The sequence below is a fragment of the Lepisma saccharinum genome, chromosome 11 (genome assembly GCF_977018435.1).
Source record: "Lepisma saccharinum chromosome 11, izLepSacc3.1, whole genome shotgun sequence".
Taxonomy (NCBI): Eukaryota; Metazoa; Arthropoda; class Insecta; order Zygentoma; family Lepismatidae; genus Lepisma; species Lepisma saccharinum.
The window spans coordinates 87,334,587-87,347,665 of record NC_139239.1 but is presented as its reverse complement, the minus strand read 5'-3'; positions in this window follow the sequence as shown (position 1 = coordinate 87,347,665).

Sequence of the window (13,079 nt, the reverse complement as noted above, 5' to 3'; positions counted from 1 at the left end):
TCATTCCACGATAATATCTCCCAACATTTCCGGACACGTGTTACACAACCTCTCCATACCACTACAACACTCAAATCATTTCCTTTACGACCCCCATGTCCACATCCTTTATCTCCTCAAACTTCAACTCTTATCAACTTCAACAGTCCTTGATACCTCCATTATTCCCAAACGCGCCAGAAACGCATATCACCATTCCCAGAAAATTAACCATCACCCCCTCCACCCCCGGAAACCCAATCCCCTCAATCAAAACAGGAAACCGCAGTAAACAAACCGTCATATCAATCCCCAACCGTCACCGAAAAACCGTCGATTTTCCACCAATAACTAATAAAAACACTTCTCACAAAATAAAACCCACCCATTTTATGACGTGACACCAATGAAAATCCACAAAACCACCCATTTTATGACGTCATCACTCAAAAATCAACCCTTGCTTGCCCACACAGCTATATCATCAATTGAGCTTTGATCGATGTTTTTCAATCAATTGATTTATCGACCTCAACGCGAGAGCATAACTACTAAAAGGCATTTTATGTGGTGTAAAATTCTGTGTTCGATTCCCCGCTCGGTTAACCTGCGATTTTTTCTATTAAACAGAAAAATTGTTTAATGCATTTTACTTATTGCGAAAATTCGTATATTATTTGGTTTGCGAATGTAGAGACATATATTGTTGTTTTTCATGTTTTTACCAGAATACAACTGTGCATTGTGAACAAAAAATTAAAATAAATATTATTCACAAAAAATTGCCAATACTATTTATTTGCTTTCTTTCTTGTTCATTTTCCCAAAAATAAAAATGTATAACTTTCGCTGTACAAGACATTTCGTCGAATATAACACATGGATAATTTTTATGCAAATATTTGTAACATTATGAGAAATTCAAAAACAAATTATGAAAAATCATTTAAAAATATAACATTAAAAACTCATTAGCAAGGAGTGTTCTTTTTTAAAATGGATAACATTTTCATTCCCTCAAATTATTAATTAAATATAATACATAGTTGCTCTATATAATTTAATATAATAGGGTTAATCGAACAGAAGTCATACCTAGAATCTTCGTCGTGTAAAACTGATAGCCTATCACCAAGCACCTTTAAAATTTTTTAAAACTTGAAGTGTTCTTTCCTCCTCCTAGTACACGCTTGAAACTTGCCATACCAATATCTACCCTATCACAAAAATAAACCATGTCACAACCTCAATTTTCCAACCTGTAGCCTCTCCATGTAAAACGACTTCGACGTAAATATACGAGGATCACTATTTATATGTTGAGCCTTGGCAACACTGATTGAAGTTAGACGCGATTTGACTTTTGCACGGAATCGTCTGACATTATTGACCATAACGTACTTAAAATGTTTTGTCAATAGCTTCATTTGTGTTGTTTATGTTGCCTTGGAGATTGCGTGACAACAATAAAATGGAATTAACTCGTGAACATTTTCGTGCGATGATTTTTTTACGACTTTCGACGTGGATTATCAAGACAAGAGTGCATCGATCAACTTACTTCCACATTTTGCGATGAAGCCCCATCCTTTGCCACTGTGAAACGCTGGTATAACGAATTTAATCGTGTCCGCCATTCGCTCACCGACGAGATTCGCGAAGGTCGTCCAAAATCAGTTGTTGTTCAAGAAAATTTTGATGCTGTGCAAAACCTAATACTGCAAGATCGTCATGTGACATACTGTGAGATTGAGGCAACCATTGGCATTAGTTCCACCAGCATGTATAAAATATTACATGATCATTTAGCTGTGAGAAAGGTATGTTCTCGTTGGATCCCACACAATTTGACAAAAACTCAAAAAGACGCTCGTGTCAATTGGTGCAAACAAATGCTCAATGAATACAATCGTCTTGCTTCAAAGACGTATATAAGATTGTAACAGGGGACGAATGATGGATATATGCATATGAGCCGGAACGTAAACTGCAGTCGACTGTATGGGTGTTTCAAGATGAACCCAATCCAACAAAGTTGTTCGCGTTCGAAGCACATCGAAACAAATGGTCGCCTGTTTCTTTCGGGAAAACTAGTCATGTGGCAAGTGTGCCTTTAGAGGAACGTAGAACGGTCAACTCTGAATGGTACACAACAATTTGTTTGCCAGAGGTCTTCGGTCAAATACGGAAAACAACAAACGTCGGATCATTCTTCATCAAGACAATGCCAAATGTCACACATCTCGTCTAACAACCGACTTTATGAACAGTCAAAAAAATCGAATTGATGGGTCATCCGCCGTACAGTCCTGATTTGGCATCCAATGACTTCTTTTTTTCCCGAATGTCAAGAATGAATTGCGTGGACAACGATTTTCGTCGGCGGAAGACGCCGTTGATGCGATCAAAAACCATATTATGGAGGTGTCTCAAGAAGATTGGAAACACTGCATTGACAAATGGTTCGAAAGAATGCAAAAGTGTATTGACCATAAAGGAGGCTACTTCGAAAAACAATAAAGCAGTTTTCAATGCCAAATTCCTGTTTTTTTCATTGCTAGGCTCAAAATATAAATAGAGACCCTCGTAGTACATTTTACTTAAATGTTTTGTGACATTCATACCACCTTTCTTTAATTTGATACAAAAGGACGGTTGGGTGGGTTGTTTATACGTATGTAGGAATTTCTAATTCACATTGAATGAATTCGTCTTTACTTATAATCATGCCGTATGAAGGAATGAACTCGTGGGGTAGTTGTTATCGCACTGACTTGTCACTCTATTGGTCGTAGGTAAAACTCCCCGCGGTGGCAGAAACTTATTGTATGATCTATTCTTTCCTGATTGTTACTATTTCAATTAGTCTTCTTGAAATTAACAACAAAAGATTATGTAATTAACTTTTTATCTCTTTCAAAATGAAAAGATGGGGACAAGTTCCTTACTAAAAGAATTGGTAATTTTAGTGGTCTCTACGTACCTAAAATCCAAAATACTAATTCGACGTTATTTCCCTACTGAATTCTAAATCGACTTTATGCGCAGATAGACTATTCTGGCATGAACCTACAGTTAAAAGTGAGATACAAACCACTATGTGTCTTGACCGAGTATACGACCCAGAAGCCCTTATTATCCTGCACTGAACTTAAACAAACAGCTCACTGCCCCCATTTTAAAAAAAATTTACATTAAATGTGATATTTATAAGATAATCATTATTGATTGCTTTTATTACTGAACGACAAATAAAATATTTTCTACAACTAAAATGATCGCATCTTGGCTCTATATCTCCCAATATAATTCTGTTCCTCTCTTTCCCCCTTTCCCCCTTTACCCCCCCCCCACACAGGAATCAAACATTCTTAGGCTTGTATGTGTATAAATATAAAATCCAATACTCAAAAAAATACTATTTATGTTCTACTCTCCCTATCACAAAATCCCCCATTATTATAGGAGTCCGACAGAGCATAGAGGTAATGTATCGACGTCTTGTAATCAGTGTTTTTTTTTTTCGAGTTCCAGTCATGTCGCATAATGTTTCAGATTCCAATTTAAATGTACCCCGAGTCGTGATTAGCATATGTGTGCAAAAAGTGACGTTAAAACGAACTCTTGACCTTAATAATGCAATTTGTGTATTTTATCTCAGCTCTTGTTCCCCCTTTTTCCGAAACTTAACGAATTAACCTAATCATCAACTCAACAAATAAAAATTCATCTCTAAATCAATTAATGATCAACTTCTAGTTTACCGTAAATGTAAATTAAATATTATCTGACGTAGTGAAAGCAATGTGATAACTGTTCTAATGAGTGATATATTATTGTCAAACACATACAGGAATACATATATTTAGTTCGTGGACTAACTTGGGGAAATTTAATACTAATGTGAAACAAACACAATTAAAGCTACAATGTAAACATTTTGGCAATCTTTCTGCTCTTTCGCGTTATTGGAACTATATTTATCCAATGGGGACGTTATCTCATTTTTGAAAATGCTGCATTGGTTGAACTTCCTGTGAAGAAGACCGTGAGTCATGCCTCCTGCTCCTTCGAAGCCAACTTCACTCTGATTGGAGGATCGTACATTTCACAACACTTCCTTCTTGCAGAGCTACCAACATAATTTCGTAAGACGTTGGACTTAAAAAAATTCCATGCGACAAATTTTTCTTACAGAACTGTACCATGCCCCCAGGTACAGGTCTTTCTACAAAAAGAAACATGTCCACATCTGAAATTAGCTGCAACTCATTTTTTTTTGCAATATTACTGCCAAAGCTAACCCTGGCAGACTGTAAAAATGTGCAGGGTCCAATTTTTATATATTCATTGACAATTTTCTCAAAGCTTGAAATACGTCTGCTAGAATTGTCACATCTCATTTCAGATAAGCATCATGGTAATCTTCCAGTGTCTTTCACCCTAATTTCTTCCACATTAATTGTGCTTGATGGTAATCTTTATCTGTAATATTCTTTTCTCTGAGTTGGCTGTAGAACTCCTTGAGAAGAGGAAGCGTTTCATCATTAAACATAGTTTGGTCAGTAACACTATCATATGGATAGACCAATTTTTGTCTAATATGTTCCATGCCTAAGCCAGGAAAAAATATTACTTGTAATTTTGAACTTTTCATCAGATAATTTGTTGGCAAGAACATCCAGGCCTGCAGAGAGAACGCTCATAGAGTATAGAAATCTCATGTTAATAGTGCCACCACAAGGAATCCTCACTGTTTTGCTAAGACTAATGTTTCTATCTTGATTTTCTGCTAGAACATCCATATGCTCTGTATCATAACTTAGATGCCTAATTAAATAGTGGAAATCATAGGCACTGCCATTATGAAAAATATGGGGACAAATTTGTCTCCTTGTATTTTGAGATTACAGCTGTTGCACAAAATCACCAATTTTTTTCCTGTGAAATGGCCATGATAATGAATTTTCTTATTTTCATTTGTAAAATATGAATTACACAGTCGGCAAATCTCAGTAGCATCGTATAATTGCTCTTCATGAGCAGATAATTATACTCCTGGTTTTGACACAGATAATACACTACCAGTTTCTCTTACTTGTTCTTTTATTTTTTGGAAAAAGTGTTTGACAACAATAGGTCCTCTGTATACATAAGGCTCGTTAAGTTTTAATGATTTTTGCCACAAAACTACGTAACCATAACTACAGAGTTGATAAGGTCTAGTAGAAGATATTTAAGGATCAGTACTGAATAGTTAAATGTTTCAGAAAGTTTTCAAAATCTGCTATTATTATAGCTGGATGCTCCAACTGGGCCTTGTGTTGTTTGAATTTCTCAACTTCTTTTGGTTTGGGCATAATCATACATACAGTCTTGTTCTCACCACAGTATTGTTCGTGTTGTTTGAGTTTCTGGATAGCAATTTCTTGATTATTATATTTAACATAGTTCTGTTGTTTCGATTATCAAATGTAGTCAAACACCTACGACAAATTTGGATTTCCTCAGGATATTTAGTAATTTGACTTCTAACCAAACGAGAAAGATTGCGAATTAGACTGTAATGAAAATTATTGTCATGAAATTTGTAAGATATCAATCTCAGAAGCATTATCATTATTGGTGGTATTTATTCTGGGAGGATATGCAAAATTATTTTCTCTATAGGCATACACATTGATTGCTAAGAGTTATCTGCGTCTTTTAAAATTTTGTTATATCAGATATAGCAACAGGATATTGGATACCTGACAAAATATGTTTATACTCTGTCTCATACTGTATATAATGATTAACTAGCTCTGAGCTGTTTTTCCAATGAATTACTTAATGTTTTGCTAAGACACACCACAGAAAACACTTGTTATCCCTATTTTTTATTGACCACTGCTTTCTTGTTCTGAATATCTACAGGAAGGAGGTCATAAGTAGGACCAGAAGAAGGTGGAAATTGAGTTATTTTCAGTATTAGTTTGTGTGGGAGTACACATAATTTCCAACCAGATCTTTAGCCTGAAATTCTTCATGCTTTGTAAGTAATATGTACATAAGGAGGGCATAAATGTGTTCCAAATTATCTATATCACTCAAATATAAAGGCTGAGTATTGGAACAAAAGGCAAAATGCATGATGTGTTTAATCAGGTTTCCCATATTCAGACGAGAGAGTACTATAAAAGTTGATAGATTTATGTTTAAGTTAATTCCTTAAGAGTTGTTTTATTGAAGATTTTGTTCTTCAAAGTATTGTTGATATCAGAATGTGGCTCTGAATCAAAGGAGTAATCATTAAGAGTACCACCAAAAGCTGTTGCACTAGGTGTAGTCAAAAATGTACTTTGTTTTGGTTCAGGACCATCAGTTGGATCTATATCTGCTTGTCTTTTTCTAGGATTAGACTGGCTTGTTTATGGTTGAGATTTGCAATTCTTTTTAATATGTCTGTTCATATGAGATATGCTAATAAGATATCCACAATAGGGACAGGGTTGAGTTGGTAATTTAGGATTTTTGGGTTGGCCAGTGCATATTCCTAAGTTTTTTGACAAATTTGTTTTGGATATTAATTTACCACAAATGTGGCACTCAGATTTACAAGTAGGATTAACTATTGTTTTTATTTGGTATTTATATATATATATATATATATATATATATATATATATATATATATATATATATTTCTAGATTTATCAAAACTTCAGAAGGTGTCAATATTTCAATTTAACTTAGAGATAATATATTTAGCACAAATACTTTTAAAAAATTAAATGAAAACTAATTTTTGCTTAAGTGTATGAAAAATATTAAAATATTTTGGGTATTGTATATATATAGAGATTTTTGCTGGAGACACAAGTTTATGCTTAAGTGTATCAAGAATAGTAAATTATTTTGTGTATATATATATTGGTGAAGACACAAGTCTATGCTTAAGTATATCAAAAATAGTAAAATGTTTTGGGTACTAGTAGAATTTACATCAATACCACAATTAAACTAAACATATATATGACAATTGCTCTTGCAAAAACTTACTGCAACAACTCACAGTAACAACTACTTTTTAACAACAGATGAAAAATATTTCTCAAACTAAATTAGTAATCTCCTTGGAACATAATCTCCAAATACATTCTCAACCAGTCAACAGAGTGTCACATAATTCAAAGGGTATAATTCCAAAGCTAGATATTCAAAAATGTTTATCACCTTAGTACAAAGTTTTTATTAAAAAATTGTACTACTGTTGGGCATTTTGCTAATTACAGATTAGCTAAATCCACCAGAAGATATGAAAATATAGCTTAATTTTGGGCAAAATAGGCTATGGTATCAAATGACCTTGGACAAGGTCGTCCGGTAAATCAATCAATTTATACTACTGGAGTCGTCAACTTGAACAATTTCGAAAATGCAGGCACACATTGGACATGTTATCTCAAAAATTTAAATACAGCTTTCGCTCTCGATACTTTCGGAGGTGTTCCACAATCGGGTTTAGTAAAATATCTCAAAGCTTCCAATCTCTACTACAACGACGAGAAAATCCAAGGTTTCGAGGATGTGAACTGCGGTCAACTTTGCGTTTCCATGCTTGTCTTTTTGTTTCGAATAAATAACCCATCAATTCAAGGTTTTGAAATAAATTGTGAAACCTGAAACACTATGAGAGTGTTCCATCTCACAAGCAAAACGTCGGTCTTGAAACTCACGTTGCACGACGATATCGTCTACCCTAAATCCATCACCCTTCGTACATTCTACAGCATAAACCTGATTCGAAATGTGACCGAACACAACAACACTGTTAAAATCGGAAACGAAAATATCAACATCATGCTGAGACAGTACAATTTTTCCACTTCGCAACTCGAATTACCAAAGGGAGTACTTCTCTTTCAAAATTCCGTAACCCAGAGAATTGAGTTGTTATCGTCAACAGAAACCGTGGACCTGGGTACGATCGGATAGCTTTTGGGTTTCGAGAAAAACACGAAACTCGATCCTGGTATCAAACACTTCGGCGCCAGCATTCCCACATTTCTGATCATCGTAACTTGGAACGTGCACTGCAACGTAGCGGAAGGCATGATCACAAGAGCAGACAATATAGGTAGTCACAAACAAACGGGAATCATCGCGACGTTCAAACCAAATTCTGAATTCATGGAACCGATCATCTTCACGCCCTCGTTTCCAATCTAATTTCCGGTGTGTCGCAAGAGAATCGATCATATGGAATTGGTGGTGACAAACGAAAAAGGTCTAGTTGTGGATTTCGTAGGAGCCACGTCAACGGCCATCGTTGAGATCAACATATAAATAACTACAATGGAGCAAATCGATAGTTAAGAATTGCATTATTTCTCTCCCAACCGTCGTACGTTCGCCAATCTCAACGAACCGAACCGAAAAATAGAGAATCGACTTCGGAAACGGATTCGTTCATCCTCACAGAGTAGACTTTTATGTTAAATTCAACGTGGTGAAAAACGAAAACGGAGAAGCATTTCGGACCAACGAAAATTTGAAACTCGTAGAACACTTCGTGCCTCACCTGTTCTCACAAGTTGAAGTCAGGAAACATGGAAAGATCATCGAAAGAGTTGATCATCCAGGCATCTTGACAAAAAAATTACACGGTACTGTTTCCCATGCGTCTGCTTCTGGGTTTCTTGTCAGACTACAAGGGGATCCTGTCTAAAGGAGGCTTGAGAATCACTTTTCGCAGATCCTTTAACGACAACAATGTTTGATGCGATACAGTAACATGAACGATGACGGCACGCCACTACCCAACACCTTACCTGAAGCAGCCAAATGCGTTATTCAGAGCATGGAGTTGAGAATTCCAATGGTAGAATACGAAACCAACTACACGCTCGAGTACAAAGCGGAAATCTTGAAAAATTCACAAGTACCCATTCAGTTTTAATAATAATAAAAATAATAATAATTCCTTTATTTAGCGGGCGAGGTTCAGCCGCATGCTGCTCTGCCACCTAACCCTTGTCATGAGCTACATAAGAAAATATAAGTATATATAATATGATAATATATGAATACATATGGAAAGCTTGATTACACTAAAGAGAAATAAAAATTCACATTACCTACAATTACAAATATTCTCATTTCAGTAATATTAATCATATTATGATATAAATGTGAAAGAAAAGGAAAATATTGAAAAAAAAATACAAATGTGAAAAGAAAAAATATAACTGTAAATGTTATCATAAGGCTGCATTTAAGTAAATAGTAACAATAATAATTTGAAGATATTAATAAAATTCCAATAGTTACAGTTATAGAATATGAGTGTTTTGTCGTTTGTTGAGTGCCAGTTCACTTGTAGTGTGTGCTACTGTTCTGCTGTTCCTGTAGAAGCATTTCTATCAATTTAATTTTGAAACTCTTATTGAGTTTTATGGATTTAACATTTGTTGGTAGTGAATTCCATGCTTTCGGGACAGATATAGCAAAGGATGATGTATATAGCGTAGTGGAATGGTGAGGAATGTCAAGTTCGTTGTGACGACGTGTCCCGTGTCTGTGAATTGTGTTGCGATTACATAACTTTTCAAATAAGTACGCGGGTTTACGTTCGGTTTGCAGATCATGAATGAAAGATAGATAGTGCAGTAGCCTCCTGTTGGCCATTGTTAAAATATTATACCTGTTTAAGATGGGAAGGATGTGATCGCGTTTATCCAGGCCAAAAGTATATCTGATGCATGCATTTTGTGCGATTTGAATTTTTCTCTGAGTTTTTTCGAAAGTTTGGACCCATACACAGTGTCACAATAATCAAATAGTGGAAAAATTAAAGATTGAACTAATCTAAGTTTGCATTCTGCAGGTAGTTGATCTTGGAATCGATAGAGGTTTCTGAGAATAAAATATGCTTTTTTACATTGTGCATTGATGTGGTGCGTCCAGTCCAACGTATCGTTAACAATCAACCCAAGATTTTTTGCTGAATTTTTACATGGAATGGTTTCATTATTAATTTTAAGTTCAATTGGCTCAATAAGAGAATTGTTTTGCGATTGTTTCTTTCCAATTAGCATATAAAGTGATTTTTCATGGTTTATCTTAAGTCCATTTGATGTGCACCATGTGTAAATATTATTTAAATCTTTGTTGAGTGACGAAATACTACTTTCTAGCGCTGTGCGTCTAGTCGAAAAATACAGTTGTGCAACATCTGCATAGAAATGTGGTGTGAAAAATTTTATAACATTATTTAAGTCTGCGTTGTAGAGGGTGAAAAGGAGAGGCCCTAAAATTGATCCCTGCGGAACCCCTGCTTTTAAAACTACAGCTTCGGAAATCTGCGAGGGTGAATTTTGAAGGAATGTTCTCTGTTTCCTATTAAGTAAATAGGATTCAATCCACCTTACGTCTACAGAGTCAAATTTATAGTATTTGAGTTTAGATGTTAACAAATCGTGTTGGACTGTGTTGAAAGCTTTACTAAAATTCAGTAATACGAGATGTGTAGAACAACGGTTGTCAATTTCGCAACGAATATGGTCTGTAACTTTTGTTAAGGCTGTTGCTGTGGTATGCCGTGCACGGAACCCAGACTGAACTGTAGGTTACAAGTTGTTCGCCTCTACATAACACATTAGTTGTGAAAATACAATATTTTCTATTACTTTAGAGAGTACAGGCAATAGGTTTATGGGCCTTAAGTCATCGAAAGAACTGATCTCTTTTTTCTTTTGAAGAGGCAAGACTTTCCATGTTTCTGGAAACACGCCTTTAGACAAAGAATAATTGATTATATGAGTTAACGAATTCAGTACATATGGTAGTGCAATCTTTAACATTTTAGTGTTTATGCCGTCTGCTCCAACACTGTTTGATTCAATTTTATGCACTGCTTTGTGCACATCAATTTCGGTTACTGTGTTAAAACAAAATAATTTATTTTCATCGGTAAAGCTACGGCTTTCAAAGTACTCAATTTGTTGTGTTTTTAGTTGAGTGGGAATACAAGAGAGATTGCTGATTTGCCCAAAATGATTATTAAGAACATCGAGCTCGTGTGCTGCGTTCACAAGTGAGGATAAGTTCGCATTGACATTTTTATTATCTAGCACGCCAAACTGTTTTAGTTCACGCCACGTTTCCTTCTTATTTAATTGAATAGCGCCAAATTTAAAAGAGAAGTATGACTTCTTTTTCTGTTTGATGACGGTAGTCGTAAAATTTCGGAGTTCTTTGTAGTGGTTCCAATCGACAACGTTGTTCGTCCGTTTGAATTTCCTCAGAGCGTTGTCTCGAACACGCATTAATAACTTGATATTAGGAGTTATCCACGGAACGCACTTCCTCTTAACTCGAGCGGTTTTCATAGGTGCATGGCAATCAAATAAACGTACGATATTGGAGCTAAAAAAGTCTACTTTTTTATCAACGGTATCAGTACGTGTAGAAACCCGCTTCGGGCAACCATTATGAATTCGACTCCACGACGCAGTTCAAGAACATACATTTCGACGTGCCACATTTCGTTGTGCTTTTTCAAACAGGAGGCGACAACAACCAGCAAGAAAAATGCAGCAAATTGTACATCTGCAAACTTAGAAACGCCTACCTCACAAACGGAAGAAACGAAGTTATTACGAGCGAGAATTACAACCTAGACATTAACACCAACGATTATCTCAAGCTTTACGAAGCGTACACCGCGTACAAAAGGGTAACAACGGGTAACGTGGACATGTACAACACTCCAAGCCAATTCAAAGCATAGAGACACATGTTCGTAAGGAACACATCGAAGAGAAAGCAGGTTGTAGTCAACGATTGTACCATCAAAGTAGTGTGTGAATTTCACGACGCTCCCCCGTGTCGACACTGTTTGCAGCGTCATCCTGGCTGCAAAGAAGTCATTCGACTAAGATGTCGAAAATGAGAGGTTCACGGAACAGTTTTAACTCCAAGAAGTTTCAAAATTAAGAACAAGTATCACCATTTTAGAAATTCGCATAAAAATTATAAAAAATTCTAAAATACTAAAAAAAGAAATGTTGACGTAGTGAAAAAATTATTTCCAACATCCCAGTATTTGTTCTGCAGTCGTTTATCAAAATTCCTTTACCCTTTCGAAAAAAAATAAAAAGCAGAAGTGGACGTATCTCGGAAACGGCAAGAGATATCGCGATAATAACTCGAAAAATCCCCCCCCGTTGAACCCTTTGTCGATTTTGGTGATGTAGAGTACGTGTGTAAAATTTGGTGCTCCTGATGTCAAGGGATCCTTCAGTTGCCATTTTTTTGATCGCTCGTAACTTTCCAAGGGATGATACTAGATATATGTCCTTTTGCGTTAAAATCGTCTCCGTGTCCTCTGTCCTCCCCTACCAAAATTGCTATAGTACGAAATGAAAACAATTTTACACACTCTGAAAATTTTCCAACTCCCGTGTTCAATAACCTAAAATTGCGAATATCTTGAAAACGGTGAGAGATAGGGCAAAAATAAATTGAAAAACCTCCCCATAGATAAGTACCACTTGTCGATTTTGGTGGTGTAGAGTGCGTATACCAATTTTGTTGGCCCTAAGTTCAAGGGGGAGGGGTGTTTGGTCCAAACACCAATTGCCTTGTTTTTCATTGCTCGTAGATGGCCGCAGGGAGCTCAGGTTTGGTGCGTTAGCATCGTCTCTCGATGTTCTCCTTGACTGGAATAAATTCAAAATGGCGACCGGAAATGTACGTATCTCTCAGAAACAGTTTATACACTTGGCCAAAAAACCTGTTTAAAATTTGCAAGGACATGCATACGTAGGTTTGATTAGTTCGTATTTCTTTAACACACATTATAAATTAAAATTGAAATTCCAACTGCTACCTCCTTTATCCCTGCAGGTTAATTTACCCCGTGGAATATGGTAAGAATTTATGCAAAAATTGATTTGGAACGCATACATAGAATAATACATAGGTGTAAGAAAACGTTAGTTTCGCTTAAACCGTGAAACATTACGCCGAGGTCCCCTCGAGGTTTAAATATAACAAAAAGAACATCGTAGAAGATTAGTCTGAGGGCCTTTCGTACTTATGGTGAGATTCGTACA